Here is a 14,909-nt window from a genome sequence, read left to right as displayed (position 1 = left end):
AACCAACTCAAAGTGCGCTAAAGACTTAAGTGTAAGACTTGAAATTATAACACTCCTAAAGGAAAACATAGGAGAACATCTGTTGACATTGGTCTTAACAATGATTTCTTGGATATGACACCAAGAGCACAAGAAAAAAAAGTAAAAGTAAGTGAAAATACACCAAACTAAAAAACTTCAGCACAGCTAAGGAAACAATCAATAGAATGAAAAGGTAGCCTATGGAATTGGAGAAAATGCTTGTAAACCATATATCTAATAAGGGGTTAATTCCAAACTATATAGGGAAATCTTACAGCTCAATAGCCAAAAAATCAAATAACCCAACTAAAAAATGAGCAAAGGACCTGAATAGACATTTCTCCAAAGAAGACATACAAATGGCCAACAGGTATATGAAAAGATGTTCAACATCACTAATCATCAGGGAAATACAAATCAAAATTATAATAAGATATCACTTCATGACTATTAGGCTACAGAAGCAACCAAGGCTTAATCAAACTTGAACAGTTAATGAAGATGTGAGATTATATATATATATATATATATATATATATATATGTGTGTGGGGGGGGTGTATGTATACATATATATATATATATAGGTATATGTATATATGGGTATATATAGTATATACATATTTCACAATTATATATATATTATACATATAATATATTATTCAGACTAAAAAAATAAAGGAATCCTGTCATTTGCAACAATATGGACAGATATGAGAAAAAATATTCTATGATACTATTTATATGTGGAATTTTAAAAAGTTGAACCTATAAAAACAAAAAATAGCATGGTGGGGCTATGGGGTAAATAAATAAAAGAAATATTTTTCAAGGGTACAGACTAGTAACTAGTAGATAAGTAAGCCCTGTATATCTAATGCACATCATTATACTCCGATTCCACAGAATATACTCAACAATACTATAAACTTCAAAGTTACTAAGAGACTGGATCTTAATTGCTCTCCACTACAATGAAATATTGATAATGTGATGTGATAAAGGTTAGCTAACACTACAGTGGTAACCATATTAAAATATACAAATGTATCAAATAACACATTATACACCTTGAATTTACCCAATGTTACATGACAATTATATCTCAATAAACAAAATTATACCTATTACAAAATAAAAAACATAACAAGCATTGACAAAGATGTAGAGAAAAGGCAACCTTTGTACATTGTTGGTTGGAATATAAGATGGTAAGATTGCAGCTATCTATCTATCTATCTATTTATTTATTTAAATTCAATTAGCCAACATATAGTACAAGATTAGTTTCAGAAGTAGAGTTCAGTAATTCACCAGTTGCATATAACACCCAGTACTCATCGCATCATGTGCCCTCCTTAATGCCCATCACCCAATTACCCCATCCCTCCACCTATCTCCCCTCCAGCAACCCTCTGTTTCCTAGAGTTAAGAACCTCTCATGGTTTTTCTCCCTCTCTGATGACTTCCCACTCAGTTTTCCCTCCTTATGATCCTCTGCACTGTGTCCTATATTCCATATGAGTGAAACCACATTGTAATTGTCTTTCTCTGATTGATGTATCACACTCCTATGTGTATGTATGTATATATATATATATATATATATATATATATATATATATATACACATATATGCACACACATACATACATACATACTACATCTTCTTTATCCATTCAAGTCTCAATGAACATCTTGGCTCTTTCCACAGTTTGGCTACTGTGGGCACTGGGTGCAGGAGCTATTTGAAAAGTATGAAGATTCCTCATAAAGATAAAAATAGAACCACCATATGATCCAAGAATCCTACTTCTGGGTATCCAAAAGAATTAAAAGCAGGATACCTAAGACATATCTGCACTCTTCTGCTCATTGTGGTATTCATAATAGCCAAGATATGGAAGCAACATTAACATCTATCAAAAGATGAATAAGAAAATGCAGTATTTACATATAACAGAATATCATTCAGTCTCTAAGGAGAGGGAAATCTTGCCTTTTGTGACAACATGACCAAACCTAGGAGACATTATGCTAAGAAAGAGAAGTTAATCTTATCTCAGTAAATGAGTTTTTACTAGGGGAAAAAAAGGCAGCACTTACAGCAACGAACATCTTTAAGCTATATATTAATTAGTAGAAAGATAATAAAGAACAGTGTGTACAGCATTTCACTATTTATATGTCAAAGTATGAAAAATTCTATATATGGATAAACCCCTTGTAAAAAAGACAGAAGGAAGTTAATGGGTATTATGGACACTGACAGAGTGAGAGTAATTTTATTGCATGTTGGTTTCATAATGATCTTAAACCATAAAAATATATTACTATGCCCAAACCCAAATAAGTATCTTAAAAATAACATTAGCTCAAATATTAAGATTAATCATTTGAAATTTAAGTTTTGAGATTTTTTTTTCTTGTGGTCCTATGCTTTCATAATGTGAAATATTTCAGTATATGCCAGTTAAAAGAAATAAAATCGATATTTGTTCAAGTTGAACTCCTAAAGGACACTCAAATTTGAAATCGTAGATTTAGACCAAGAATTTGTATATAGTATGCATACTCATGTTGCATAATTCTAAACTGGCAACTGTAGGCAACATCTCTTGGTATGAATTTTTACCCTCTTCACTCCCCTGATGCCCACAAGTCCTCTATTCTGCTTTATTTCAAGCCAGACATTTTTTTAAAAACTTCAATTAAAAACACCAAATCTTGTGTCTTTCTCCCAGGTTTTGTTTGTTTGTTTGTTTTCTGCTCTAACCTTTGCAACTTGGTTTGTAAGTTTTTTCATAGTTCTAAAATAGTAAGAATCGATGAAATCCAGAAAATCAAGGTTAAGACATGTTTCTGGATAGATCCATCACTTAATTCAAATCACCCTATTTAGCTGGTAGTGCCACCTGCACTGACAGTTGTATTAATTCCCAAAAGAATGCTCAAGCAATTGTGAGGAGGAAATAATGCAACTAGCTTTTAGCTATTTTTCTCTTTGTTTAAAATCTTTTAAAAATTCTCCCTAATCAGGAAAGGCAAATTTTGTCATTGTGAGGTTCAGTTTTGCATTAAGGAATTTAGGCAATTTAATAGTTTAATTCAAACAGTGACATAAAAATGTTGAAGGACAACCAAACACATAATAGTACATTAACTTAGATGTGTTGATAGACAGTAGAAGATATTTTTATACTTTAGCACTTAATTTTACTATAATTAATGATAACTTCTTTTGTGTTGCTTTTGAATGTTCTAATTTCTTCAATTATGCCACTCAATTTCTTATATTCAGAATTGTGTCAAAAACACAAAAAGACTGATTACTACCAGTGGATAATCAGTGTCTTCCTGTTCCAATGTGAATTTTGAGAAGATGATTTGGAATTTATTGGAAAGCTCTACTAGCAAAGTGCCACTATCATAAAAAGTAAATCTGTCTACTTGCATCATTGTTTTAATGCCTTTGAAAACAAAAATGTCTTTGGATGGTAAAGAAGTCAATTGACCGAAGTTCCTATAGTTCTGAATGTGGTTAAGATATATTTGCCAACTCCAATAGCAAAAAGAATCACTGGGCTTTTTATATGTACCCTTGGGTTTTCATCAATTAGTTTATTATACCATATTATACCTTGGTTGAAATTTGTGTAAGTTTCTGGTGCTTTTGTGGATATGACCTCACTCATATTTTCAGCAGAACAGAATGGAAACTGATTGAAATTTCTCTTTCACGCTGAGACATCCTTAGTAAAAGTTACACATACCTTATACATGTTTCCTGCTGCACATTATGTATGTAGGGCATTTCTAATGTTCTAAAGTAAGTAATTTCTTTTTTTTTAAATATTTTATTTATTTATTTGATAGAAAGAGAGAGATCATAAGCAAGCAGAGAGGCAGACAGAGGGAGAGGGAGAAGCAGGCTCCCTACTGAGCAGAGAGCCCGGTGCAGACCTTGATTCCAGAACCCTGAGATCATGATCCCAGCTGACGGCAGAAGCTTAACCTGCTGAGCCACCCAGGCGCCCCTAAAGTAAGTCATTTCTAATGGTACATGTATCCTACTGCAATGCAGTAGTATTGAGATTCTATTGCTTCTGTCATTTATTTTTTATTTAGGCCATTCTTGTAATTGATATTCTCTTACTCTTTTTCAATTTCTCAGAGAGACAAAATGTTTAGAAAAATGTTATTTTGGGGGCACCTGGGTGGCTCAGTGGGTTAAAGTCTCTGCCTTCGGTTTGGGTCATGATCCCGGGGTGCTGGGGTCATGATCCTGGGGTGCTGGGATCAAGCCCCGTGTGGGGTTTTCTGCTCAGCGGGGAGCTTGCTTCCCCCTCTCTCTCTCTGCCTGTCTCTCTGCCTACTTGTGATCTCGGTCTGTCAAATAAATAAATAAAATAAAATAAAATAAAAAAGAAAAATGTTATTTTGTCTGAGCTATTAAATTTGCAATGATGTAAAAAGAGAGGGCTTCTGATTTTGAAACTAAAACTCTCATTTTTTTTTAAAGATTTTATTTATTTATTTGACAGAGAGAGATCACAAGTAGACAGAGAGGCAGGCAGAGAGAGAGAGAGAGAGACGGAAGCAGGCTCCCTGCTGAGCTGAGAGCCCGATGCGGGCCTCGATCCCAGGACCCTGAGATCATGACCTGAGCCAAAGGCAGCGGCTTAACCCACTGAGCCACCCAGGCGCCCCTCTCATGTTTTTTTTTTTTTAATTTTTATTTAAATTCCAGTTAGTTAACATACAATATAATATTAGTTTCAGGTGTACTGAATATATTATTATATACTATAACATTATATTATTTCAGTACACCTGAAACTAATTTATACAGCACCTGTGCTCATGACAAGTGTACTCTTTAATCCCCATCACCTATTAACCCAAGTCCCCCAACACCTCTCCTCTAGTAACCATCAGGTTTAAAACTGTCATATCTTGACTTTCTTTTTTTTTTTTTTAAGATTTTTATTTATTTATTTCACAGAGAGAGATCACAAGTAGGCAGAGAGGCAGGCAGAGAGAGAGATAGAGGAGGAAGCAGGTTCTCCGCTGAGCAGACAGCCCGATGCGGGACTCGATTCCAGGACCCTGAGATCGGTGAGCCGAAGGCAGAGGCTTAACCCACTGAGCCACCCAGGTGCCCATATCTTGACTTTCAATAAAGCTATAAAGGGTTTAAAGTAAACTGTATTTAAAATGTTTCTTTTTAATATGGCTTCACATTTTCTTTCAAAAATGGAAATCAAAATAACACATTTCAAATATTTATCAGAGGTAGGCATTTTATTATGATTCTTTAATAATGTCAATAGTACCATGTTTGACCTAATGTAACATCATGTGAAAGGTAACGTTAAATGTGGATCTATATTCAGATTAACTCTCCGTCAACTTTAATTATGTTTTCAGGATTCTAAAAAATTTACATAATATTTTGTGCACTGAACTATAACTCAGATTTTGAAAATAACTCTATATATGATGATATTCAAATACATTAGGTGAAAGGAAGACCCTTCAAACTTATCTAGAGAAGTTATGGGAGTTTTAAAATATATGGAAACACCAATTTATTACATTTCAGTAGGTGTTTTATTCAAGGATTTCACTGTAATATATTTGACAAATATTATGAGGGCTAATGTTATTTTACTAATATCCTTAAGCATATGCCATTGTATTATTTTAAAATATAGCTAAACGTTTTCAGACAGATGCATATATGAACAGTTCATTAAACTCATACACATAAGCCCAAAGTATCATTAGTTCTGTTGAACAAAAAGTCATTCATATATTTTCACATATTAAAATGACATTGTTTAATATTTTCACCATATTACAACTAAAAATACAAATTTTTAAAAATCTAAAAACAACACGAGATACAAGAAATGATATTGGAAAATAAACTAAAATTTGTTCAGTCTAACTGATGAAAAATTTTTAAAAGGCAATAATTTGGAAATAAAAATTCTAGATGGTCTCAAAATGAAAATGAAAAGAGGAAAGGGAGAAATATATTTCTAAAAAAGTTGATTAGCATTACACACACACAAACACACATACATATTACTCAAAACCTATTAAAAACTCATAAAATGACTTAGTTAACATAAAAAACTATTCAATGTAAATCCTACTATTTCTATTGTAAAATATAGTCATTGATACCCACTGAAAGAATTATCATGGTTAATAGGTTAAGTATTAGAATGTTGCACTAAGTGGTATACTTATAATAGTTGGTAGATTTTAACTTTTTTCTTTTCTTTTTTTTTTTTTTTACGATTTATTTCTTGGTTTTAGAGAGAGTGGTAGAGAGTACAAGTGGAAGGGGCAGAGGGAGCTGGAGAGACGATTTCAAACAAACTTCACTGAGCACGGTGCCCATCATGTGGCTCAATCATAGCATGATTGAGATCATGACCTGAGCTGAAACCAAGAGTCTACCAAGAGAAACCAAGAGTGGTTTAATCCACTGAGCCACCCAGGCGCCTCTTATTTCAAATACATATGCAAATTTATATGTTGATTAACTATTATATAAGCCATGATCTACGGCTGAGATAAGAGAGCTTTGTTTCTGTGGAAAATGAGTTGAACATTTTGGAAAGACTCAATTTCTTTTTTTTTTTTTTAAAGATTTTATTTATTTATTTGACAGAGATCACAAGTAGGCAGAGAGGCAGACAGAGAGAGAGGGGGAAGCAGGCTCTCCACCGAGCAGAGAGCCCGATGCGGGGCTCGATCCCAGGACCCTGAGATCATGACCTGAGCTGAAGGCAGAGGCTTAACCCACTGAGCCACCCAGGCACCCCTGGTAAGACTCAATTTCTCATTCATTTTTTAAAAGGTGTTGAATAAGGTTTGGTCAAAAGTATTGCGGAAAATTTACAGTAAAATTGTAAATATTCCAATTATTCTAAAACCAGGATTGCTTCAAACATATATTCAAGTTTTAACTGAACTGGAGAAGAACATAACTAAAACTTGTAGATAATATAGTTGAAATATTTTTATGGAAGTTTAAAGAAAAGCAAATTTTGATCAAGTTCAGGTAAGTGCCTAGACCAAAATTAAAATATTGGTGAATGATACATGGTTATCGTAAAATTTCTGTAAAAATTACAATTTCTGTAAAAAATAGACACGACAAGTGAGGTATATAATGCATTTCTATGATTTTCTAGTTTAAATTATTTTTAACTAACAAACCATATCATGTTTAATAAGGCTATTTTTATTATAGTAATACTCATTGCAGAAAACAATGTAAATGGTTCCTGAATATTTGTATGATTGCTGATGGGAAGCGGGAAGCACACAAGTGGAATATATATGGAAATCAATTTACTAATACATACTCAGAAGGTTTATGAAGTTGTGCCTTTTGTTTTAATGTCTATCCTTCTCAGAATATATTCCTAGGAAAATATTATGAAATTTAAACAAAAATCTCAGGAGCAAAGAGATAAAACATTAAAAAAAAACAACTTCCATAATTTGGTAAATAACTGAATATATTATATTTGGTGAGTATTAAGGAGGGTACGTATTGCATGGAGCACTGGGTGTGCTGCATAAACAGTAAATCTTGGAACACAGAAAAATAAAATAAAAAATTATATTTGGTAAAGTATGATGCAGCTAAATTAAATATATTTATTTATATACATACATGATGTATTCCATTTAATAAAAAAAAAAGAAAGAACTGAGTGTATAGTAGGAATTGGCAAACATTTTCTGTAAAGGGTGAGATAGTAAATATTTTATGCTTTGTGGGCCTTAAAATGTCTTTTACAATTATTCAACTCTGCTGCTGTATGGCAAAAGTAGCCCAAAACAATACATAAACAAATGGTATGGCTCAGTTCCAATAAAACATATATATTAACAGAAAAAAATCAGTCACTGGATTTGGCTCCAGTCCATAGTTTTCTAGCCTCGAATAGAGATTACTATTTATACTATAAAACATTCGTAGAAAAAACATCAAACATTAATTATGGTATATGTGACTGCTCTGAGCTGGGAAGTTAGTATTAAATATTTAAACATTTTACTGGCATGTAATAAACATTTTAAAATGTGCACTTATCTTAAGTACATAGCTTAATAAATTCACAAACTGAATACATCCGTTCAACCATCACTCAAATTAAAGAACAGGATAGATTAATATTTGTTTCTTTATATTTGCAGAACTTTCCAAAATTCATATTTGTGCACATATTGTATATGCATGATGCAAAATAAAATATGAAAAATAAACATGCCTTAAAATATCCCTACTGAGTTATGTAACATTTCTATTATTCATCCCCTCAACCTTCTTTTTTTAAGATTGGAAAATATTCCAATGAGAATTAACAACAAATTGGTTCAGAAGATATATTAGTAAAATATATTAGTAAAATAAAATCCATCCCAAGATGGATTTGGGTGACCACAAAATCAAATATTTTCCCTTTCATTTGGCTACCTATTAACCTGCCTATATTAAGCCCATCTTGCCATCTCCCATAATGGCAATAACTTCATGTCTATCTCCCTTAATTTTTTTTTCATGGCTTGTCAGAAACTTAAATTAACACTATCTCTTACTCCTCTTGAATATTCAAAATCTCTTTCAATGGATCTTTCTCATTGGCTCTTAAACATGATTATCTCCTGAATTAAGTAAAATATTTATCTTGATCCAACCCCTAATCCCAAATTACCTTATGGATATCATACCTTATTTCTTGTTTTCTATTAAAAAACTTTTCCTACAGTTGTCTCAAAGAGGCATAACTAACTAGTTCATTCACTAATTCCGATTTAGGAATTGGGCTATTCTTTATTTTTAGAGCTGACTTTTAATCTTTGACTCTGAGTCCCCAGTCTGTCTAATGACAGATAACTTAACTGCTTTCAGTTAAATTTAGTCCAATCCAGTGATTAATGAATCAGTTTGTGATGTATAAATTAGTCACAGTCTAGTTAAAATTTTCTGTTTTTATTCTCTGCCTCAGGTTCCAGGTTTTATACTCACAAGTGAGGGAAGAGAGTAGTAAGGAAAGTCATGGGCCCACAGAACACAGCAGAATACAGGCAGTGTGTCTGGGAAGTGTCAGCCCTTCCCTTGTTAAATGCTATGACCTACTATCCATGTCAACCTCTTCTAAAAATAGAAAAGGCTCCGAGGCAATCTGGAGAGTGTCAGATAAGAGCCCCATGCAGTCTTCTGGCCGAGGCCATCTCACCCATGTGTGTACCATTCCCTGTCCCCACCTGCTAACCTTGTTATAAAACCTTTGATGTAGAAGGGAATTAGAGGGAGAGAGGAACCATGAGAGACCATGGACTATGGAAACAAACTGAGGGTTTCAGAAGGGAGGTGGGTGGGGGGATGGGTTAGCCTGGTGATGAGTATTAAGGAGGGCATGTATTGCATGGAGCACTGGGTATTATACGTAAACAATGAATCATGGAACACTACATCAAAAACTAATGATGTACTGTATGGTGACTAACATAATAAAGAATAAACAAATACATCATCCCAATATCTCTCTTGTAGTCCTTGCGTCCATTGATACGTTATGTACGTAATAGTTACCATTTTCTAACTACAACCTGAAAAATGGTGGTGGTCACACAAGGTTCCTTTTTCTTTTTCTTTTTCTTTCTTTTTTTTTTTTTAAAGATATCTTAAACACTGGTAAGCAGGTGTGTGAAAAAATCAAACGGACTTTCTATTTATCTTTCTCTAAAATTTTGTTCCACTCCCCCCAGCCAGAAAGTAGGTAATGAGGATAAAAATGAAATCCATTCTTCTGGCTAAACATAAGATATCCAGTCTTACCACCTATCTCTTAATTTATTAACAGCTGACCCTGAACTCTCAAAGTTGTCTTTATTTTCTGGTTTTAGGCAACTATACATGCTACCTCATGGACTGGGTGAACATACGTTTTGTGCTCTGCATGGATATTGGTTGCAGGAATAAAAGCAATTTAAGGCACATTTCTAAAGTGCTGTGTTAATTCATTTATCTACTCCATATTTCTGTTTTTTTTCTTTACCACTCACATCTTATTAACTTTAATGCAGCCATTGCTCTATTATATAACTCCGATAAAATGACATGAAATACAGAGCATATATTTCAGTGTCCCAAATATATTTCAGTGGAACGTTCATCACTGTCTCCTCCATATTTTTCAATTTTTATTATGGACAATTTCCAACATATACAAAGATATAGAGCATAATAAATTTTCATGCCTTTATTACCCAGCTTCAACAAATTACCAACTCATGGTTACTCTAGTTTCATATATATCTTCACATGTTATCTCCCCCTACTGTCTTATTTTAAAACAAATTGCAGACATCATATTTTATCAGTAAATAAGTATAATGCATCTCTAAAGCAAAAAATTTCCTTTTATATACATAACTACAAATTTCTCTCATTATCTCATACATTTTTAAGATTTCTTTTGAATCAGAATCCAAAAAAGGACATAATTTTCAATTTGTTGATTCATCTCTTAAATTGTTATTAATCTATAGGTTCTCTCTTCATATCTTTTTTATTTCACTGCAGCTTATTTATTTGAAGAAACCGGTCACCTTCCTCCACCTTCAAGCAGTATTTTTCCTCAGATTTCTGATGCATTACTCTTTTGTGTTTCCTCCTATTATCTGGCCACTCCTCCTTCTTCCAATCTTAGTATATTTCCACATAAGCTTAGAGGGCATTACTCTTCATAGTTAAAGGGGTTACAATACTACCCAGGATCCAGATAACAAAAAGTTAAATATAGATGTAGAGGAGGATACACACACACACACACATACACGTGTGTGTGTGTGTATATATACATGTAGGCTACTTAGCAACGATGAGTCCGGGAACAAAAATTTTCACAGACTAATCAGTAGTATTTATTTTCAAAGAATATCTATACATATCCTTCTTCTCACATGTGGATGACAAAATAGAGAAATATGTATGTACTTCATAACGTTTATATTTCTTTCTTCATGAAAAATCTTTTTAAAAAGTAAAAATGTGTAGCATGTGGATAAATGTTATAAAGAAAAAATCAGGAAAAATAGATAAATGTTAGGGAGGAGATCTCACTGAGAAACTGAATTTGAGCAGAGACCTAGACACAGGTGAAACAGCAAGACAGTGTAAATCCACATAAAGTGTGTTTCATGCTGGAAATGTTTAAAGACTAGAAACCTGGACAACCTGATAGAAAAACAATAAATGATAAGGATAGGATAAGACAACCAAGAGATAATGACTAGAGCAGATTTTAGGGAGGAAAAGTAGGTGCTGACTTTGATATTAAGTTCAAGATGCCTATTAAACATCCAAGTGAGGAAATCATATAGGCAGCCAGATTGTGGAATGTAAATGTGGAAGTTGTCAGCATATAGATGTTGTTTAGACCTAAAAAGCTGCACAGATTCACATAAGGGGGCTGGTGGGAGAAAAGAGAAGAGCCTAATGACTTATTCCCAGAGTAGTGCAGAGCTTAAAGGTCTGAGAAATGAAGGAAAACCAGCAAAGAAAACTAAGGAAAATTAAATAAGAAGCAAAGTTAAAAATTGCTTTGTTCTGGAAGCAGAGAGAGAAAGAGAGAGAAAGAGAAAACGATCAATCATGTCAAATGCTGTTGTGAGTTTTACTGACTAGAATAATGAGAATTGATTATTGGGTTTAGCAATAGGGAGATATTTTTATGACATTAAAAACAATTTCTGCAGCTTCATGACTGTGACTGGTTATTTAGAGTTGGTTCAGGTGACAGTAGAAAAGGAAATGAAAAGTGTGAACACAGAAAATTTGTTTGAAGGATCTTTTCTACAAACAAAATTGAGAAATAGAGTAGTAATCATAGAAGCTGGTGGGGTCAAGTGGATTTCCACTTTAAATATGGGAGTTTTTTGCATGAAAGCTCTGGAGGAGAGGGAAAAGTTGACAATTCAAGAGAGTGATCATGAAAATTTTGTTCTAGTCTTTGAGTGAATGATAAAGAATGATTTCTAGTAACCCAGTGAATGTGCTGGCATTCATTTTAAACACAGAGACTTCATCCAAAATAATAGAAGAGAAAGCAGAACTTAATGCAGGTGGATTGTTAGACTTGGTGGAGAAAGCTTATTCAAAGTTCTTTTCTGATTGGTTTTATTTTCAGAGTGGAATAAGTCAAGAGGTAAGCAGAGGTTTGAGGAAGTTTGGAGAACATATGTAATAGTTATCTAAGAGAGTGGGAAAATAAATGGACTAGAGGAATAGAGTATGACTGTCATAAAAATCATAAAAAAGTCATCTGTAATTAGTGATCACATAATAAAGTGTGAGCAGTGTGCATGACTATATGGTTTTCTTCAGGTTGGTCAGCTTATGTAGTTCAAGTGTAGGTACAGGCAGAGACAGATAATTGTAATTGTGGTTTTATCAAGAGAATATGGAAAACAAAGAAGCAATACATGGGCATAAGGAAGTTGAGACCACACTCAGTATGTGAGAATAATTGACTATAATGCTTAAACTGGGAAAGAAAGAAAACGATGGCATGGGGAAAGTGGGAGATTTATAAAAGCAAGATTAATGAACTGTAGATCCCAATAAAATGAAAAGATTGTTGATTACTACAGCAAGAACTCATTGGGAAAGTTGATTGGTATTGAAAATATGGAACAATTACAATGTTAAATTTTAGGCCAAATTTGTTGAAAAGAACTTTCTCTGGGGATGGAAATGCTCTACATCTATGCTTGCTAATAATACATTAAACATTAGTCATATATGACTATTGAAAACTGAAATATGCAGTATCGATTGCTAAAATTAAATCTAAGAATTGTATTTGGCCTCTTCTTCAGTGGCTTCACACATGACTATTTCTAAAACAGTTTTCCTTCCTGTCCGCATACTTCTAGGGTAAGCTGCAAGCTTTAGAAGAGACACAATGTCTATTTCTCCTGTTCTTTCTGTAACTGAGTTATCAGCCTTTCTGGTGTGCTCTCATGGCACCTGCCAAAGGCACTATATCTTACTGATAAATAGAGGTTCTATTTTAATCACCATAACCATAGCACCTATCATGATGCCTAGTACCAAGGAAGATTTTGGTAAGTATTTGTGGAAGAAAGACAAGAAAGGAAAATTAAAGAAGAAAGAAGGAAAGGAAGGAGACAGAAGGGAAGGGATATAAGGAGGGTGGGGGGAGGGAGGGAGGAAGGAAGGAAAGAAGGAAGGAAGGAAGGAAGGAAGGAAGGAAGGAAGGAAGGAAGGAAGGAAAATTTTCGTGCTGGGGGAAAAAATAAAGAAAAAAAATGAGAAAGAAACTACAGAAAATGCATTACAAAAAAAATCTTCCTAGAATCAAAATGTGTCAATACACAGACTAGACTGTTCTGTAAAGGAGTAGTTTATCATTGATGACAGTATTTAAAGAGAAAGGGTATGAGTGAACTATGACAGTTTTACACTAAGTGACAGGATTCACTGAATAAATCCCAAGGTCCTGGAAGCCTTAGTATTTCATAACTATTTCTTGAAAGTTCCCCAGTTTGAATGAGAGGCTATTATACAAATTAAGAAATTCTTTAAAAATCTTATATTTGCTCTTTTTTACTTTCCCACTCATGAAGGTACCCATGTCCTGTATATTCTTGTTACCAATAACCAAGAATTATTGGTTATTATAACTGTTAATTGGCTAATTTGAATATGAAATTTAAGCTTCACTGGTACACATTTTAATAAATGACATGAAGTATTAGAAAAATAACTGCATGAAAGTTTTCTGGGTATGAAATACTAAAAATATTTTTAAAATATATCTATAAAATAAATTTTCTACCATTAGAATTTTACTAATTTCTGACATTAAGTTTCTTATGACTCACAAATAAATGGCTCTACATAGCTACTGTCAGTCAAACATTGAAGTCATTAGAAATTTTTGAATAGAATGCCAAGGAAAAGGAATTTTTTTAAAGGTTGATGATTACACTAATTTTAACATCAGAATGACAGGCATTGGAACATTTGCACTCATAAAATAACTGAAATATCAGAAAAACATAAGTGCATGGCAACAACAGAAGGATTGGGTAGGAAAAACGGCTCTAGATGAAACTGAGAACTTCTAAAGAATGGGGTAACTTCTATTCAAATCTTCCTAACTTCATACATTTTTAACAAAAATACTCTCTTTCATGTAGTGGGAAGTTGAAAAAAGTACTTACTGAAAACAATTTAACATGATGGTTTTCCATTAATTGTTTAATTTGATGTTATTGACCTATTCCTGATGAAGATTGTAATTCCTTTTTGAATGGATGGAATGGAATTGTCCAAAGCACTCTACACTCCCTTATTGATTCTCTTTATAATTATTGGAATAAGTTTGTGACAGATTTAGAAAAGGGAAAAGTGCCATATAGTGGAACAGAAAGAGAAGGTCGATTAAACACATTAGCAATGACAATTTCTCACCAGTGTGCATTCTTTTGGGGGTGTATAAGGAGTGGGGAGGACAGCCCTCTATAATCTTGTGCTTAAACAATATTTTTAAAATGGGGCTGTGTTCCTTGGCAGTGACCTTCACAGGTGCTTTTTAGTCTTTTTCTCCCTCCCCTTAGACAGGACAATATGCTTCAGGCTCTGGGTCAGGAAAATGCTCTTCCTTCAGGTGAGATAAGGCCCTGGTAAAGGTTTTGTTTGTTTGTTTTTTGTTTTTTTCTTCCTCCCCACCCCTGGAGAATTAGCTATTTTATGGAGAATATTCTGGCTTTATTTCAATTACATTTCTTCATCATGCATTATAGTTACAAGGGGATCTTTTG

General features: G+C 33.4%; 1 long non-coding RNA gene across 1 annotated transcript in view; it reads right to left on the bottom strand.

The window, feature by feature from the left end:
• The window catches only part of LOC125095300 (uncharacterized), a 57,283-nt gene extending 48,046 nt beyond the window's left edge, over positions 1-9,237 (bottom strand). The window contains exon 1 of the long non-coding RNA XR_007125844.1: positions 9,082-9,237. This is a non-coding gene — a long non-coding RNA (uncharacterized LOC125095300). The remainder of the gene's footprint in view (positions 1-9,081) is intronic.
• Between the last annotated feature and the right edge of the window lie 5,672 nt (positions 9,238-14,909).

The sequence above is a fragment of the Lutra lutra genome, chromosome 3, assembly GCF_902655055.1.
Source record: "Lutra lutra chromosome 3, mLutLut1.2, whole genome shotgun sequence".
NCBI classification, from domain to species: domain Eukaryota; kingdom Metazoa; phylum Chordata; class Mammalia; order Carnivora; family Mustelidae; genus Lutra; species Lutra lutra.
This window is presented reverse-complemented; position numbering and strand designations above follow the sequence as displayed.